The 17862-nt window shown below is 38.5% G+C and overlaps 1 protein-coding gene across 3 annotated transcripts in view; it reads right to left on the bottom strand.

The window, feature by feature from the left end:
- Positions 1 to 9104: 9104 nt before the first annotated feature.
- OSTN (osteocrin) overlaps positions 9105 to 17862 on the bottom strand; it is a 51484-nt gene continuing 42726 nt past the window's right edge. For all 3 annotated transcript variants that reach the window (XM_010337728.2, XM_003927018.3, XM_074403505.1), the window contains one exon: positions 9105 to 12010. The gene's annotated coding sequence lies outside the window, so the exon portion shown is untranslated. The remainder of the gene's footprint in view (positions 12011 to 17862) is intronic.

Genomic DNA, 17862 nt, shown 5'->3' with positions numbered 1-17862 from the left:
GAAATCATACTTTAACAATATTACTTGTGGGGAACACTCCCGTGTGAGACCCCTAAAAGGCGTGAGTCTCACTATACGGTGAGTTTGATCCCAAACACAGTTTCCTACTGGAGGCAGTCGAGCTATCCGGAAATATAGGAAGAAAGATGAATGATCAGTTTCTAATATCAACCACAATATCATTTGGGCCTAAAACTATGCGTTGCTGCTAGACCTAGTGACCCCCTACCGGCAACCAGTTCCTGCTTTTAACCTTTTTATGACTTTAAAAATAATCCTTAAACCTTACTTACCAGACTGCCTTGTACCCTAGATAATGGTTTAACTGTCAATATTTGCAAAGCAAAATGCCACCATAAGGGATGGCTTTGATTCCTGACTCAGAGATTCCTGAATGGGGAAATTGAGTTAAGTTGAGTCAGGAGTAGACAAAGGAGAATCCGGTTAAGAGATATTCTGATGAGCAAAACCAGAAAACCTTTTCACGTCTCAGTTCTAAAACAAGATCAAACCGGAGATACCTGCAGCCAGGAGGAATAATGTCTGGATGCAAACAAGCTTTGTGATTACAGGAAATTCTGTTACTTTTTACAACCACTGATTGTATATCTGACTTCTCTATCGTATAGGCCATGTGAGGCATACATTTACATTCCTCTTACTATGACGTAAACCAGAGCCAAGAAAGTGTATTTATTCCTGGCCTTTGAAAAATAAAATTTGCTGTTTAGGCACAGCCTATCAGCCCTCCAGACGCCTCGCTTTCTCTCTCTCTGTCTTTATTATTTTCCCAGGCGCACTCCCTCTTCCAGGTATTGGGACCCTCTTGCAGGTCGAGAGACCCCCGGGCAGACGTGCCTACCCATCCCGGACGGTCCACGACAATTACTGAGAAAAGAAGATGAACCAGTGTTAGGTCCTGGGCATATACCAGACATTTTACATTTTAATGTCTCGAAATATAGTTATTAAGTATTCAGATGCTAGAACTAGACTGCCTGGATTCAAGTTTTTAACTTTGACTACCTACGCAACCTTGGAGAGTTATCTAATATCCTCTGCCTCATTTTCTTTGCCTAAAAATGCAGATAATGGTAATAATCTTTGTGGGATTGTTGGGAGGAGTAAACGAGTTAATTTAATTTAAAATAATTCCTGGTATGTGGTAAGTACTATGTAAACTTAAAAATCATTTTCATCATTATTACAATAATTATTTTATTTTATACACAAATGCCATAAAATAGCTATTAATATGACATTTTTTATAGATAAGAAAACTGCATCTCAGAAGGGTTAAATTACATGCTGAAAATAATCCAACTGCTAAGTGACTTAGCTGGTAAGGCTGAAGGAGAGTGGCAGAAGATGAAGTAGAGGGTAGGAGGGAGGGAATTTAGTGGCTTTTTCTTCTTTTTGAGGCAGAGTTTGGCTGCCCAGGCTGGAATGCAAAGGTGCAATCTCAGCTCACTGCAACCTCTGCCTCCTGGGTTCAGGCAATTCTGCCTCAGCCTCCCAAGTAGCTGGGATTACAGGCATGCACCATCATGCCCTGCTAATTTTTGTATTTTTAGTAGAGACAGGTCTCACCATGTTCGTCAGGCTGGTCTGATTCCGGACATATTTCGAATAAAAGTCAACAAAATTTGCTGTAGAATTACACATGAAGTGTAAAAAATAGGCAGGTGTCAAAAACTACCCCAAGATTTTTGTTTTAAACAACTATGAACAAAGGACATTTTCTGTCTTTTGAGCAAAGAATAACTAAAGGAGAAGAAAATTTACAAGAGAAAGGTTGAAGAGAGATTTGGTGGTCCTTTTCTGAATCAGTATAGCTTAGGCTATCATGTGTAAACAGTTATAATTGAAATCTCAGAGGCTTGGTGTAATAAAGTCGGGAATCAAGTCCAGTGCATGCAGCACAGCCCCACTCTATTCGGTAGCTCTATCATCTAGAATGTGGATACAGTTTAACTGCCTCCAACATTGCCAAAACAGAAGAGAATAGAGGATACATTCCAGCTTTCAAGTGCCTCAGTTCAGAAGGGACAAGCAGCATTTCTACGGAAGTCCATTGGCCAGGAGTAGTCACTCAGACTACCATCAACATATGGCAAGGCAGGTTGGTAAATGTAAGGAAGTGTCTATAGTACTTGGGCACTGCCTCTCTCATAGTCAATCCTTCGATCTCTTCTTAAAAACATAGGCTATACTCATTCCCATTAGAGACAACCCCGAATCTCTTCTGACAGCATGCAACACAAAGAATTGGCTTTCCAGGATACATTTACTAGTCTTCATAAGATATAATGTGGCTACTCTTTTTTTTTGAGACAGAGTCTCACTCAGTCGCCCAGGCTGGAGTGCAGTGGCTCCATCTCAGCTCCCTGCAATCTCCACCTACCGGGTTCCAGCTATTCTTCTGCCTCAGCCTCCCAGGTAGTTATGACTACAGGCATGCACCACCATGCCCAGTGTAAAATTTGGTACATCAGCTAGAATGATTTGAAATACACATTTTTTTTTGTATTTCTTATTTCAATTTTTTTTTTTTTTGGATTTTTAGTAGAGATGGGGTTTCACCATGTTAGCCAGGCTGGTTTTGAACTCCTGACCTCGTGATCTGCCCACCTTGGCTTCCTAAAGTGCTGGGATTACAGGTGTAAACCACCATGCTCACACACCCCCCACCTGTTTTGTGAGACCGGAGTTTTGCTTTTGCTGCCCAGACTGGAGTGCAATGGCATGTGACCTAAGCTCATTGCAACCTTTGCCTCCCAGGTTCAAGTGATTCTCCTGCCTCAGCCTCCTGAGTAGCTGGGATTATAGTCTCCTGTCTTTTATTTTTAGTAGAGATGGGGTTTCACCATGTTGGCCAGGCTGGTCTCAAAAGTCCTCACCCCAAGTGATCCAACTGCTTTGGCCTCCCAAAGTGCTGGGATTACAGGCATGAGCCACCATGTCAAGCCAAGCTACTCTTCATTCACAGACCTATTCACTAAAAAAATGAGTTATTCACCCAAAACAAATCCAATAATTAGCAGAGGAACAGGGAAAGGATAATCACAATCAACAGCAACCTGAGCATATTGTCTGCCAATTTACTATTTTCCAATCTTTCTTCTAGGAGCTCTAGGCACATAGTCTGAATCCTCAGCTGTTGCAGATGCCACTTTTACCACTTTATTTTGCCATTTAATAAAATGGCTCTTAATTTTTCCAACCTATGATATCAGTGTCCTTGTCTGCCATTAATGAGTTGCTGATACTGGCACATTTTAGGTACATTTTAGAGCAGCGCCCTCACTTCACATTATCAAAGTGTATACTGGGATATGCTAGGCAAGCTAACAAACAACCTTTAAATCTCAGTGATGCAACTTTCTGTAACTGTGCTCTTGAGTTTACATGAAGTCTTATGTATGTTGATCATTTTCCTTCACTGCATGCCTACACTGTGTGGAACACACAGTCTCCAGCGTACCTACAGTAGGATGGGACACAGATGAAGCAGGTAAATATGCTTTTCACTGCCAGAGCTACGCATATGGTCCCAATTTAAGTTAATGAGGATGTGGGATCCTTAGGAAATATAGAGAAGTCTTAGGAATAGTTGAAGAGTTGTATTCATACCACATATTTTGGGTTTGTTATGCTATGTATAATGAAGATAAAATGTATGAATTTCAAGTTGGAGAATATTAATTTATATCCCCAATCAGCCCAAATTAGAGTATACATTTGACAGTTACCAGCATATACATATTGTTTGGTATTGGGATGAGACTGAGAGGGGAGAACCCCTCCCCATCTCCCTCCTCGCAGGCCTCCACTTCCTCCCTTCCGATGATAAGGAGGGTAAAGAAAGATAAAATACCAAAGAACTGGAATCCGTGGTCATGCAACTTGCTGACGCCACTGACCAGGCCATAATGAGGACCAAGGACTGGGAAGATAACTCCCTTTTCGGTTCCCAGCATTTATGCTATCTATAAACCTTGAAGTGCTGCAAAGAATGTTATCCCTACCGGACAGAGCCCAGCACGGGTCACAGCCTCCACATTTACATGACCAAGACCCCCGTCTGAAAATACCTTTACTGCATTTGTCTCGTCTCCGTCTCCGTAAGCCCCCTCTCCTGCCTATTCCCGCACGTGCTGCATATGAATTAGCAAATCAATGAAAGTCAAAGACTGTGAGGTCAGCTGCTCAGCCAATGGGCAATAACACAGTTTCACCTCTGCTCCCCGTTTATAGAGTTTTAAGTCCTTAAAAAGGGAAAGAAGCTGCTTCTCAGAGAGCTCACTCCTGAAGGCATTAGCCTGCTGAAGCTCCCAACCGAATAAAAAGCCACTTCCTTTCTCAGTTCAGTGTTGGAGAGGTTTTGTCAGCCGCCAGTCCTCGTACAGGACCATCTAGGGAGTGACTCCAAATATAAAGAAAAGATATCTAAAGACTGAGGCCAGGTCATTCCAAGGGTGGAAACTGAGCAGATGAGACAGTGTCAACCAAAGAGTAGGTACCAAGGAAAGAGGCAACAAAGCGACAATCAGAAGTCAAGTCAAGGAAAAAAAACTGTTTCCAGGACAAAGGAGTTCAACTCTATCCAAAGTTATTGTTAACGAAATACCAGGGATTCGGTCTAGGTTCTGCGCTCACTACGCAGAAAGCTGATCAGTGAGACAAGTATTGCCAAGGAAGAAGGCTTTAATCAGGGGCTGTAGCTGAGGAGATGGGAGCTCAGTCTCAAATCCATCTCTCTAATCCACTAAAACTATGGTTTAGGGCTAATATAGCAGAGGAAAAATATAATTATGTGTAAGAAAGGCAAGCATGCAATCATGATGAACAGAGAGGTCCAATATCTCATTGTCTCCATGTGGTGATTTCGTAAGTTTCAGTTCTTTGATACTTTTTTTTGAGAGGCCTAAAGGTCATTTCCTGAGGAAGAAACTCAGCTAAAACAAGAAACTCAGCTAAAAACAAATACAAGCTTTAAGCTTTAACAGCAGAAGGATCTATTTCTGATTATTCAAAAACAACTGTCTATGGGATTATTGGGCCAGTTTGACTGTGATAGATCCGGTAAAATGAGGACTGAGAACTCCAGTTGAATTCAGCAGTGGAAGGGTCATTAATGGCCTTGCCAAGGATTGTTTGGTGAACTTTTTGTTAAAGAAAACATGACTGTAGAACTGGAGCCACTGACAACCACTTTAAGAAATTTCTCTTGAAGAATTTTGTGCTAAGGAATAGAGAAAAATTTGGTACTTCAGCTAGAATGATTTAAAAGTATTAAGAAAAAAACTTTTTTGTTTATTTTTAAGCAAGCATATATTACAACATGTTTATAGGCTGGGTACAGTGGCTCACACCTGCAATCCCACTACTTTGGGAGGCCAAGGCAGAAGAATTGTGCCCAAGTGTTTGAGACCAGCCTGGCCCACATAGGGAGGCTGTGTCTCTACAAAAAAATCTAAAAAATTAGCCTGGTGTGGTGACCCACGCTGGTAGTCCCAGGTGCTCATGAGATTGAGACTGGAGGGTCCCTTAAATGCAGGAGTTCAAGGTTGCAGTGAGCTATGGTTGTGCCACTGTACTCCAGCCTGGGTGACAAAGCTGAACGTAACCCATATTTTGTATGAAGTGTAGTGCTGTTGCCGTAACTAGAGACTAGCCACTATTAATAACAATATATGAAGATGGAATAGACCCAGAAATCCAGTTTAAGACAGTAAAAACTTATGCTTGGGCCGGGTGTGGTGGCTCAAGCCTGTAATCCCAGCACTTTGGGAGGTCGAGAGATCGAGACCATCCTGGTCAACATGGTGAAACCCCGTCTCTACTAAAAAACACAAAAAGTTAGCTGGGTATGGTGGCGCGTGCCTGCAGTCCCAGCTACTCAGGAGGCTGAGGCAGGAGAATTGCCTGAACCCAGGAGGCGGAGGTTGCTGTGAGCTGAGATCGTGCCATTGCACTCCAGCCTGGGTAACAAGAGCGAAACTCCATCTCAAAAACAAAAACAAAAACAAAAACAAAACTTATGCTTACTGTGAAATATTGTACCTTTCTCTAATCTTTTAATATTTTGTTGATAGACATCTGCTACAAATGTAATTGTCCAACTCCTAGTAGCATGTTAAAAATAGAGAATACAGCAGTTAACAAGATAGCCATTAAGTGACACCAGAAAGCTGGCTGGGATTCTACTTTACGTAAATGATAAATGGTGCACACTCTAAACATTGGGGAGTTGGCTCTTCTGGCACTATGACTCATGACAGTTCCCTTTGACCACGTCCAAAAAGTTCTCCAAGCTATATTCCATTGTATATTTAATTGAGCTTTTCATGTGGTACAAGTCTTGGCTAACTGTATGTTTATATTCTTCTGCCAGACACAGATATTCAAAGACATCTGAAAGGACAGAGAGGTCAGTGATGATAACTTTCCAGAGCATGCTATAAAAAGAAGATTGACCAGGCATGGTGGCATTCACCTGTAGTCCCAGCTACTCAGGAGGCTGAAGTTAAAGAATCACTTGAGGCTATAGCGCTCTATGATCATGCCTATGAATAGCCACTGTACTCCAGGCTGAGGAATATAGTGAGAAGCCTTATCTCAAAAAAAAAAAAAAAAAAAAAAAACAAAAAAAAAAAAAAATAAAACACCTGAAAAAAAAAAAAAAAAGAAGAGGGTTAGATTAGTGGGTGAAGCTCCTCAGTTCAATGTCTGAAAATAGACTTCAGCTTTCACAGGGTTTGAATGTGGCTTCTAAGGAAAACTGTGGCTCTTGAAAAAATGAAAAATAGGCTCTGACTGATATCATAACACTCTGTTTATGTGTGATGATAAACATAGGAGCTACAGTGTATTTGGGGAGGAAAGCCTGGGCAAGCAGATGGAATTTTATCATTCATTTCAATGAGGGATTATATGTTCTTCAACTCTTTTTCATTGTAAATACCACTGACCAAAAATGAATCAAAGATCCTTCTCCCAAGGGACTTAGTTTGTGGGGTTTTTGGTTGTTTGTTTTTTGAGATGGAGTCTCACTCTGTTGCCCAGGCTAGAGTGCAGTAGCGCCATCTTGGCTTATGCAACCTCTGCCTCCATGGTTCATGTGATTTCCCTGCCTCAGCTTCCTGAGTAGCTGGGACTGCAAGGTGCCTGCCACCATGCCTAGCTAAATTTTTGTATTTTTAATAGAGACAGGGTTTCACTGTGTTAGCGAGGATGGTCTCAATCTCCTGAACTTGTGATTTGCCCGCTTCAGCAGGACTTAGTTTTTTTATTTTTTTATTTTTTTATGTTTTAGTTTTGTCCTGTTGTGACTATGCTGTTGAACTATGAATTAAAACATTTTGAAAAGCATCTTGGAAAGTTAAAATAAATTATATACTCTTGAGTTACATGGAATATATGTATTATTGTTCTAATTTTAATGATTGCATTGGCCACCTCTCTTTTCCATTAACTTGAACAATGGTCATTAAGACTACCCCAACAAATGAGTACATTACAAAAACAGAAACAGATTTATTAAACTCTGGGGGAAAAGCACGATATGTCTCAAAGATGAAATGTTAAGAAAACTTTCTTAAAATAATGATTTGCCTTTGGTTTTCTCAGTTTCTCACATCTGCCTCCTCCACAACATGAGAAACTATTTGAGACTCTTAGTATGCTTGTAAGAGTTTAGGCACAGTGTGGTGAAAAAAACCCCAAAACTCATTGGCTTTCACTTGCTTGATTAGCTTTTCTTGTCTTTTCTTTCTTTCTTTCTTTTTTTTTTCTTTGAGACAGAGTCTCATTCTGTTGCCATGCACCAGGCTGGAGTACAGTGGTGTGATCTCAGCTCACTGCAACCTCCACCTCCTGGGTCCAAGCAATTCTCCTGCCTCAGCCTCCCTGGTAGCTGGGACTACAGGCGCACGCCACCACGCCCAGCTATTTTTTTTGTATTTTTAGTAGAGATGGGGTTTCACCATGTTGGCCAGGATGGTCTCGATCTCTTGATCTCATGATCCACCCACTTGGGCCTCCCAAAGTGCTGGGATTACAGGCTTGAGCCACTGTGCCCGGCCTGATTAGTTTTTCTTTCACATCTATACAACATACTCCCCTTGCTTACATCTAAACAAATTTATTTAGTCAATTCAATGTTGGAAGTTCAACCTCAATTTTGTTTACAATCTGTGCTGGCACAGATATATTGTCAAAGTAACCTTACAATGAAAGAATATTAATGGCTAGCTTACCCTGTGATAGTTAACCAGATCAATCTACATACCACCCTTTACAATATGGGGAGGAGAAGATAAAGTTTAATCTACATAATATTGAATGGTGCTCCAGATAAAGCTATCTTATAAGATAAAATGAACAATATTGCAATATCTATTAAAAAAAAAAATTAAAGCCCAGGCCCAGTACTCACACCTGTAATATTACCACTTTGGAAGGCCGAGGTTGGGGGTGATTCAGGGTTGAGCCCAGGAGTTTGACACCAGCTTGGGCAACATGGTGTAAACCCATCCCTACAAAAAAAAAAAAAAAAAAAAAAAAAAAAAAGAATAGCCGGGAGTAGTGGCGTGTGTTTGGAGTTCCAGCTACCTGGGAGGCTGAGGTGGGAAGATTGCTTGAGCCAGGGAAATCAGGGCTTCAGTTAGCTGTGACTGCACCACTGCACTCCACCCTGTCACAGAAAAACAATAAACAAAAAAACCCAAATCCCCCAAAACGGAAACAAAACTAAACAAGCAAAGTATTAAGAAAAATTTTAGGCCTGATGTGGTGGCTCACACCTGTAATCCCAGCACTGTGGGAGGCCGAGGTGGGAGGATCACGAGGTCAGGAGTTTGAGACCAGCCTGACCAACAGATGAAACCCCAACTCTACTAAAAATACAAAAATTAGCCAGGGATGGTGGTGGCGCGCCTGTAATCCCAGCTACTCTGGAGGCTGAGGCAGGAGAATCGTTTGAACCCGGGAGGCAGATGTCGTGGTGAGCGGAGACAGCACCACTGCACTCCAGCCTAGGTGACAGAGCGAGACTCCATCTCAAAAAATAAAAAATAAAAAATAAACCTACACAAAACAGACCAAGTTGAGCTATATTTCTGCAACACTAAGCTTGCTAAGGAGTAACTCAAATGTATATAAGTAAATATTAGTTACATGGTAATGTCTGAAGATGTTTCCATGTATTTACAACAGTTATGAACACAAATGTGTTATCATAAAGATTAAAACTCCTGCTTTCATCATCTCATGTTTATTAACTTTGAAAAAGTTATTCAAGCATCTGAGCCTTTAAGCATAGGGGTAATATCATTCAGAAAGCTTTGTATACTTTTTCCTTTTAGAAGATTCCATTGTTATTTTTTCATAATTTGGTTTAAGAAATTAATTCCCTAAAGCTATGCACAAATTAAAGGTATAACTTGATAGACATGTTGTAGTGTGAGTAAATTTTAAGACAACACAGCCAGGAACTAACATTCTCTTATGAAATTTGGTTATGTAATTGACACTAGAGCCCAGAACTCCATATACATATATTCATTAGCCCTAAAAAGCTTCACACAGAAACAAAGAAAAAAAGTAATGCATTATTATGAAACTAAACAAAAAAATCATCCCTTTAAGTTTAAATATGGTTGGATTAGTAATACCTAATGCATTGGATAAATGAATGAGATGACTTGTCATATTCTTAACAGAAATTATGTCTTAATTTACTGCTATATTAAAAGAATAGCCCTATTATTTAATATATTGCTGACTTATTTTCTACTCTGAATGAAGTAATGGTGAAAATTATTATGTGAAATAAAATAGAGTTATAAGTGGAGAAAATATTTTCTTTCCTTAATGGAAATTGTGTATCTATTAGGAGAAAACACATTACACATTAAACTATAGCATAAATCAATATCTTGTGACTTCTTATTTTAACTAAGTTGAATGCTATAGTGTAATTTTGAATTAAAAAAATAAAGAATGCAGGAAATCAATTTGTTTAATCCAACTTCAAATATTTACCATGAGAAAGTTTTAGGCTAACGTAGGTTTTAATACCTTTTGTCAAAGCATGAAGCAGAACGCAGTTGGATTAGAAGCTTACAAATATCCAAATATGAATACAAGGAAAGAAAGCGCTTCTAAGCAACAAGAAACATTTTTATAGTTTGTCACAACGTTGGGGAAAGGAAGACAAAAGATGTCACAACTTCTTAATTAATTATTTCAAACCACGAGGCCTCCAGGATACTTCCCTATGTATTATTGCTAGCTTTCTAACACAAATTTATGAAAAAGAGAATTGGTTAGCTTTCCCAAAATTCACTTCTCTTTGCTACAGCCCTCTATTACAATTTTAAAAAATCCATTTGTTTACGATTTTTTCCTAAATTAATTTTGAAGACTTTCAGTTGGAAAAATGTCCAGAAAAACTAAGAAGTTACATACAAAACCAATATATATTCTAAGTACACATGTTCATTTCTTTCACCTCTTTTTGGCTCTTTTAAACTTTGCCTTTAAAAAGCACATTGGGTAACTGAAAAATTAGTCCTTATAAAGGTCAATTTCTTCGTTTAACTTTTTTTCTAATGTATTTTCATTATGTTTCCTTGAGTTTATTTTATTCTTTGGATCATACAAGTCCATTAAGTTTTAGTTAAGATCAGCAATTGCCCATTTTTCTCTTTGTTTTAATACGAAAACAACTTCTCACAACACTCTCTTTTTATGCTAAAATAAGACTTTGCTCTACTAGCCAAATTCTTTTTCCTCCCACGTATCAGACAGTGATTTTTAGTTTACAGAGGAAGTGTTTTTCAGATGCTTTATAAACTTCTGCTAAGTACGTTATGATGAATCTCTGTTCCACAGAATGTTTTTTGTGTGTTTTGAAAGTATACTCAATGCACAATGGCCTATGCATCCAAGCCACAGTAACATCATAGTTATTGCTGAGATCTAAGCTTTCTAGAATACCAAAATGTATGTTGTAATAAGTCATTGAAAAATAATCTGAATCATTTTAAAGAAATCATTCTCAAAATCATTATGATCTTCAATTGGCTTATTAAGGGTAGTAAGACAATTGAAACCAAATAAGCCAATATATGAAACAGAGTAAACAGTTTCCTAGATGATTCCACAGTATCAAAAAGATCACCTTGTACTATGCTGAAATGTACTGAGCTAAAATGATGTGTACTTCACTGGCCCTAACTTGTTTTAGTGGCTTACTACTTGGTGGTAATTCTTCGACTTCCTTCCTACTTTCATCTTTACTTCTGCATGTACTTATTCCCCTCCTAATGAGCCGCTGCTGCTCTTAACTATCAGTTAAAATTTAGAAAAATGGACAATTTTTAGGGGACAAGGGATATCCAACTTTAACAAATGAGTAATGTCCTTCACTTTCTTAATTCTAAGACAATATGCTCACTAGGGCTGTGTTTTATTTTGCTGAACATGATTGAAACGAATATGATAAGAGAAGCCTAACTTCATAATTATTACCAGTCTCTTGGAAAAAGGGAATATAGAGACGTGAAAGTACATAAGAGAAAATACACAGCATTGCCTTTCCTTATTCTCTAATAATGATGAACAAACAAATCATACCTAAATTTTACAGAAGCAAATCTGTCTTTTGTTATTATTTTTTGACTACAAACGTGACTGGCTAAATGCATATAAAAGGCACTTCACTGTATTGTGTTTTTAAATTATTATTTTGAAAAGTAAGGTTTGAGGAGAAGTTAACCATTCCTGAAAAATGTATATAATTTTAAAATATATGTGCATCAAAATGATTTACACAATTTAATTGAAGCTGTAACAATGCTGTAATGTGATGGACTGAAGTTCAAGCTTTAGAAAAAATTTGCAGAAGGTCAGTTCCCTAAAAGTTTGCTCATTAAGAAGCATGAAGAAGTTTACTGAAGCATCTTCCATATTTCTGTGGCATTTCACCCAAGGAAGTCGCATTCTGCAAAAGTGAAAGTTGAGATTGTTAAAGCTAAAGAGTACTCTGTAGATCAGGTGCAAGTCCCCCAACTTCACTTGAGAAGAATTAAATCTTTAATTACATACTGTTTCGTTACAGTTTTTATTTACATGGCAAATTTTTATTTTGAAGACAACAATTCAAAATGACAATTTCAGTTCAAAATGCATTAAAAAGAATATTTTAAACATATAACCTAAGTGCTTATGCTCAAGTTTTTTTTGTTTTTTTTTTTTTGTTTTTTTTTTTTTGAGACGGAGTTTTGCTCTTGTTACCCAGGCTGGAGTGCAATGGCGCGATCTCGGCTCACCGCAACCTCCGCCTCCTGGTCTCAGGCAATTCTCCTGCCTCAGCCTCCTCAGTAGCTGGGATTACAGGCAAGCGCCACCATGCCCAGCTAGTTTTATTGTATTTTTAGTAGAGACGGTTTCACCATGTTGACCAGGATGGTCTCGATCTCTCGACCTTGTGATCCACCCGCCTCGGCCTCCCAAAGTGCTGGGATTACAGGCTTGAGCCACCGCGCCCGGCGCTCAAGTTTTAATACAAATTATAAAAGGGCTTTTTCACAACTCCTTTCTTCAAGTACCAACTATATTCTATTTTGCTTGAGTTTTTAATCTCTGTTCAAAGGATATTGCCACGACAAACAAAAGAAGGATAAATAAACCTGAATACTACTTTCTGTGTTATTATGATAACACATTGAAAATTGTACATTTTGCACATTCTACCAAAAATCCAAACATATACTGCCATTTTAACAAGATTTCTGTTGTATTTGAGAGTTATGTTAACTTATTTGAATGATGGTGTGTCAATATATGTCAATATTAATCTAAAATAAAAATTTTCAGTATAATTCAGCAACATGTGTTTCACATTATTGGAAGAAAAGTCTTAATGGATGTGGCAGCAAGTGGTAGCAGAAATTAATGGTCACATTTCTTTTCCTTTTTTTTTTTTTAAGATGTAGTTTGCCCAGGCTGGAGTGCACTGGCATGAATGCAGCTCACTGAAATATCCACCTCCTGGGTTCAAGTGATTCTACTGTCTCAGTCTCCTGAGTAGCTGGGATTACAGTCATGCACTACCACGCCAGGCTAATTTTTTGTATTTTGTAGAGATGGGGTTTCTCCCTGTTCTCCAGGCTGGTCTCAAATCCCTGACCTCAGGCGATCAGCGGCCTCAGCCTCTCAAAGTGCTGGGATTGCAGGTGTGAGCCACGGTGCCTGGCCAATGGTCACATTTCTAATTTTATCAGGCTGACATTCTGATTTCAATGGCACAGACCTAGAACTTGCTAATTTCATCTAGAAAAGCTAGGAAAACTTAGACAAAATACTTCTTTGAATTTGAGTTGCTTAGAGCTAAAGCTTACTAAAAACTCAAAGCTTTGGTGTGATATATTAATGATTTGAGAAAGCCATTGCATAAGTAGCAAATTATCATCCTTTTCATAATATGTATCAGAGAAGAAATTAGTGTTTGGCCTGGGAACTAGTGACAAAATTCAAAATGTTTTACCCAAAATATACTTCTTTGACATATTCTGAAGTGGCTCCACAAAGCTGTCTTTTGTGGGTGGATATTTGTGTCTGTGAAGAATTTGCATGAATGCAGCCAGCCCTCCTCTTGTCTAGATCTAGGGAAGATTAACTGAGATTCTAATGCTTTTAGAGGTCTGAAAATAAACATTTGCCATCTATTCTCTCTGAAGACTACGTAACAAGACTGCCTTTGCTAGCCAAGCCTCTTTCCTTTCTTCCATAATCTCTCGTTTAAAAAATAAAAAAAGTTTTAGTCCACTTAAAAACAATTTCCAAAAACAGGATCCCTTCTTTTCTTAAAAATTGTTCTCCCAGGCTGGGCACCGTGGCTCATGCCTATAAATCCCAGCACTTCGGCATGCCAATGTCGGTGGATCACCTGAGGTCAGGAGTTGGAGATCAGCCTGACCAACTTAGTGTAACTCTGTCTTTAATAAATGCAACAGATTAGCCAGGTGTGATGATGCATGCCTGTAATTCTAGCTACTTGAGAGGCTGAGGCAGGAGAATCTCTTGAAACTGGGAGGGAGAGGTTGCAGTGAGCTGAGATTGCACCATCCTTGAGCCGGGGCAACAAGAGTGAAACTCCGTCTCCAGAAAAAAAAAAGATTGTTCTCCTATTTACTTTTACTTCTCCTTCCTTCCTCTTTGTCATTTTTGGTACCACAGGAAAAGATCTAGAGAAGACTTCTAACAACTCACACTCCTTAAGGAACTCAGAAGAAGGTTACTCTGAGTACTCTCACTCCTTCCTGGGAGTCTCCTATCCTTGCAGTTTCAAGGATCATAGGCAACCTCCTCTCAAGTCTAAAACTCTGCTCTCTTTTGTGTTGTGTTACCTGATCTCTTTGGCTTTTGACCAGAAATTGTTTGGTATTGTTAGAGAACCTGACCTTGGTGTACGAAATGGCTAGGCAAGAGTAACAGTGTTAGAGGTGGCCAACTACAGCTGTTCCCAATAAATGGTGGTTACTGCAGGGAGCTACTCGTTGATTTGCACATTAGATAAGAAATGGTGCCGTTTAAACATTGAGAAAAATGTCTTTGCAGTAAAGTGCCCTGTGAAAGTGTTGTGTGGCCAGGACTCCATGGAGTTTTCCTGTTTTGGGAAGACCTGGGGATTCAGTGAAATCCTTGATTGTTTGTTTTATTTTGAGTTCTGGGATACGCATGCAGAATGTGCAAGCTTGTTACATAGGTATGCATGTGCCATGGTTGTTTGCTGCACCCATCAACCCATCATCTAGGTTTTATGCCTGGAATGCATTAGGTATTTCTCCTAATGCTCTCCCTCCCCTTTCCCTCCATGCCACAACAGGCCCGGGTGTGGGATATGCCCCTCCCTATGTCCATGTGTTCTCATCGTTCAACTCTCAGAAACCCTTGATTTTTAAACATCTAAATGCTTTGCCTTTTAACTACACCCACTTTTCACATATTTAAATTATTAGGCCCTATAAACTAAAAATACTTAGTTAGGCTTGTTCCTTAATGAGTTCTGCTCCGAGCTCAGTGGTCCACTTGAAAAACACCGACTGAATCAAAGGCTACCTATCTGAATGAGATTGCTCTCCTTATGCAATCTTATGGTTAATTCCTATGGAATCTTGGCATTCATTTTAAATCTTCCTTTGCCATACACAAGCTTCCTGAAAAATCAAAATTTCTCTGTGCTTTGAGATAGAAATTTGCTACCTGTTTTCTCTGAAACTCAGAAGGGCTTCTCCAGATAAACTTTAAATTTTTCCATTTACAAAGGCATAGTTTAGATCGAACTGTTTTTTGTTTAGTCTAGTGAGTTTTACCTGTCTTATGGCTAAAATTCTAAAATCAAAACAATAAACTCTCAGTGTACAGATGTGTGTACTATACTTTGTGTCTCTCTATACATACATACCTGTATGCGTATAAATGTATTTATAGCTATATGTGTTTAATATTGTCTACACATGGTACCTCATTAATTTAAAAATAAATGAGTAGTCATAAATTAAGAAAGGCCAGATGCTTTTCAAGCTCATGTGATTTTAGCAATCTTTGAGAAATAAAGATAGTTTTAAAATTATTGGTGAAATAAGATTGAAATGTCTTTGGAATTTTAATTTAGACATTTTTTTGTCTGAGTCTATTGATCAGGCAGGTTTATGGCCACAAATACGTTGCTTGATATTTTTGATACTTGATTAACTTGTTTCCAAGTCTGTATATTTTGATTTGAGTTTTTCGATTCAGAGGTCTAGATAAATGCCCATGATAAGGCTGGGGGATAACACCTGGTCCATCTCTCCTATCCCATTGTGCCTCCCCTGCTGGGAGATGCTGAGAGAGATTAGATTCTCCAGGCATTGTCTTTTTTCCTGGGCTCTGCATCTGACATGTAATTAAAATTACCTACTTCTTTGTTTTTTTACTAAAATAAGAGTTACTAATTGTTAGCATTGTAATAAGTATATATAGTCAAAACTACTAGATATAAGGAAAAAATATGCAAAGTGTGTAAGGAAAGTAAAGTATGTTTTTGGTAAGAAAGATTATAAAAAACCATGTCTGTGTGTGTGTGTGTGTGTGTGTGTGTGTGTGTGTCTGTTTGCTAACCCAACATCAAGCAGAACAAGATTTAATTACATTGGCCAAAAGTAATAGAAAACTGCAATCATTTTAATGACTTTTTTGTTTGAAACATTGCTGTTTATTTGTTTTTTTTTTTTTTTTTCAGAGTTAAAACACTTTTTTTTAGCTACTTATATCTTACAACAGATTGGGTAACATATACTTTTGTGAACAAAATTTGAAGCATATTTCTTTCTATCTGCCTTCTTCAGAATTTAGAAACTATTTGTGAGCATTTTTAGTTTATAGGATTAGTATTTTGCATAAGTTCAGCAAGAATATGTTTTCTTTTTTAACAGTACACAGTTGCAGACACTGGTTATTTCATCAAGGCTTTGACTGGAATGGTATATTTTCAGAAATGTCCAGACTACTTTGAGTAACTGAGAGAGCCAGTATAAAGCCTCTTAGAAAGACTTGCCTCATATCTCGCCTATGTCATTTCTTTACGAAGTTCCTGACCTGTGGTAAGTAAAGCACCATTCTCATCCTCCTGGTTGCAGAGCAGTACATGTCTGTGGCCTGTTAGGAACTGGGCCACACAGCAGGAAGTGAGCAGCGGGCATTACCACCTGAGTTCCACCTTCTGTCAGATCAGCAGTGGCATTAGATTCTCACAAGAGCACAAATCCTATTGTTAACTGTTCATGCAAGGGATCTAGGTTGTGTGTTCCTTATGAGAATCTAACTAATGCCTGCCTGAGTTGAAACAGCTTCATCCCAAAACCATCTCCTCTCCTGCCCCCTGGTCCTTGGAAAAATTCTCTTCCATGAAACTGGTTCCTGGTGCCAAAAATGTTGGGGACTGATGAAAGAATGCTACTTTCCAACAGACCCAGGAATCTCAAGTTATTTTGAGATCCTGAGAAGAGAGAAATTCACCCAATTCCTACAGGTATTTACAAGCACAGATCAATCTTTGATTCGTTTAAGCTCAAGAAACTTTTGAAAGTCTAACCTGAGATTCCTTATAAGGAAAATCTCAGTATAGCCACTTAAAAAAGACCCTATATGGCCAATCACATACTTCATGCAAATAATCAAACCAAGTATAATATAACTAAAACTTATTTCACAAATAAATTGGTTCTACTATGATTTGTCTTTGGTAGAAACGGGGAATTGGAGAGATGAAAATTAGGTGTCAAAAGAAAACTATGCAGACACCTGTTATTAGATTCTAGCCTTATTCATTGCTTTTGAGTTTTTCTTATTTGCTTATAGTTTGGACTGAATCTTGAATTCTTTCTTGGCTACAAGTCTCCAAACTAAGGTTTTTTTCTTCCATTTTTTTCTGACCTGAAATCTTTAGAAATTAAAACTGTGCTTTTTATAAAGCCCTGCAGATTGAAGTTAGACAACTTAAACTTTGAGAGAAATAATAGCCGCTTAATATGTAAGCAACCTGCGTGCCTGCTGATGTGGACTTCTCAGAAAGTTCACCTGAACCCCTATTTTGTAACACAATTCAGAATAATCTGTGAGCTTGCCATTGCATTCTGAAGATGCCTCAGAGACTCTAGAAAAACTAGTCTATAAACTGCTCTAGACAGTTTTTAACCTTTGTTTAATCGTTTCTTTTTTCTGTTTCCTTAGAAATACTTCTTATTAAAGATCTGTTTGTATCACGTATGGAGGCCACTTGCAATGTCACTTTCTGGAATGGGACACAGC

The sequence above is a fragment of the Saimiri boliviensis genome, chromosome 8, assembly GCF_048565385.1.
Source record: "Saimiri boliviensis isolate mSaiBol1 chromosome 8, mSaiBol1.pri, whole genome shotgun sequence".
Lineage (NCBI taxonomy): Eukaryota > Metazoa > Chordata > Mammalia > Primates > Cebidae > Saimiri > Saimiri boliviensis.
The sequence above is the reverse complement of the archived record's forward strand: the minus strand, read 5'-3'. Positions and strand labels throughout refer to the sequence as shown.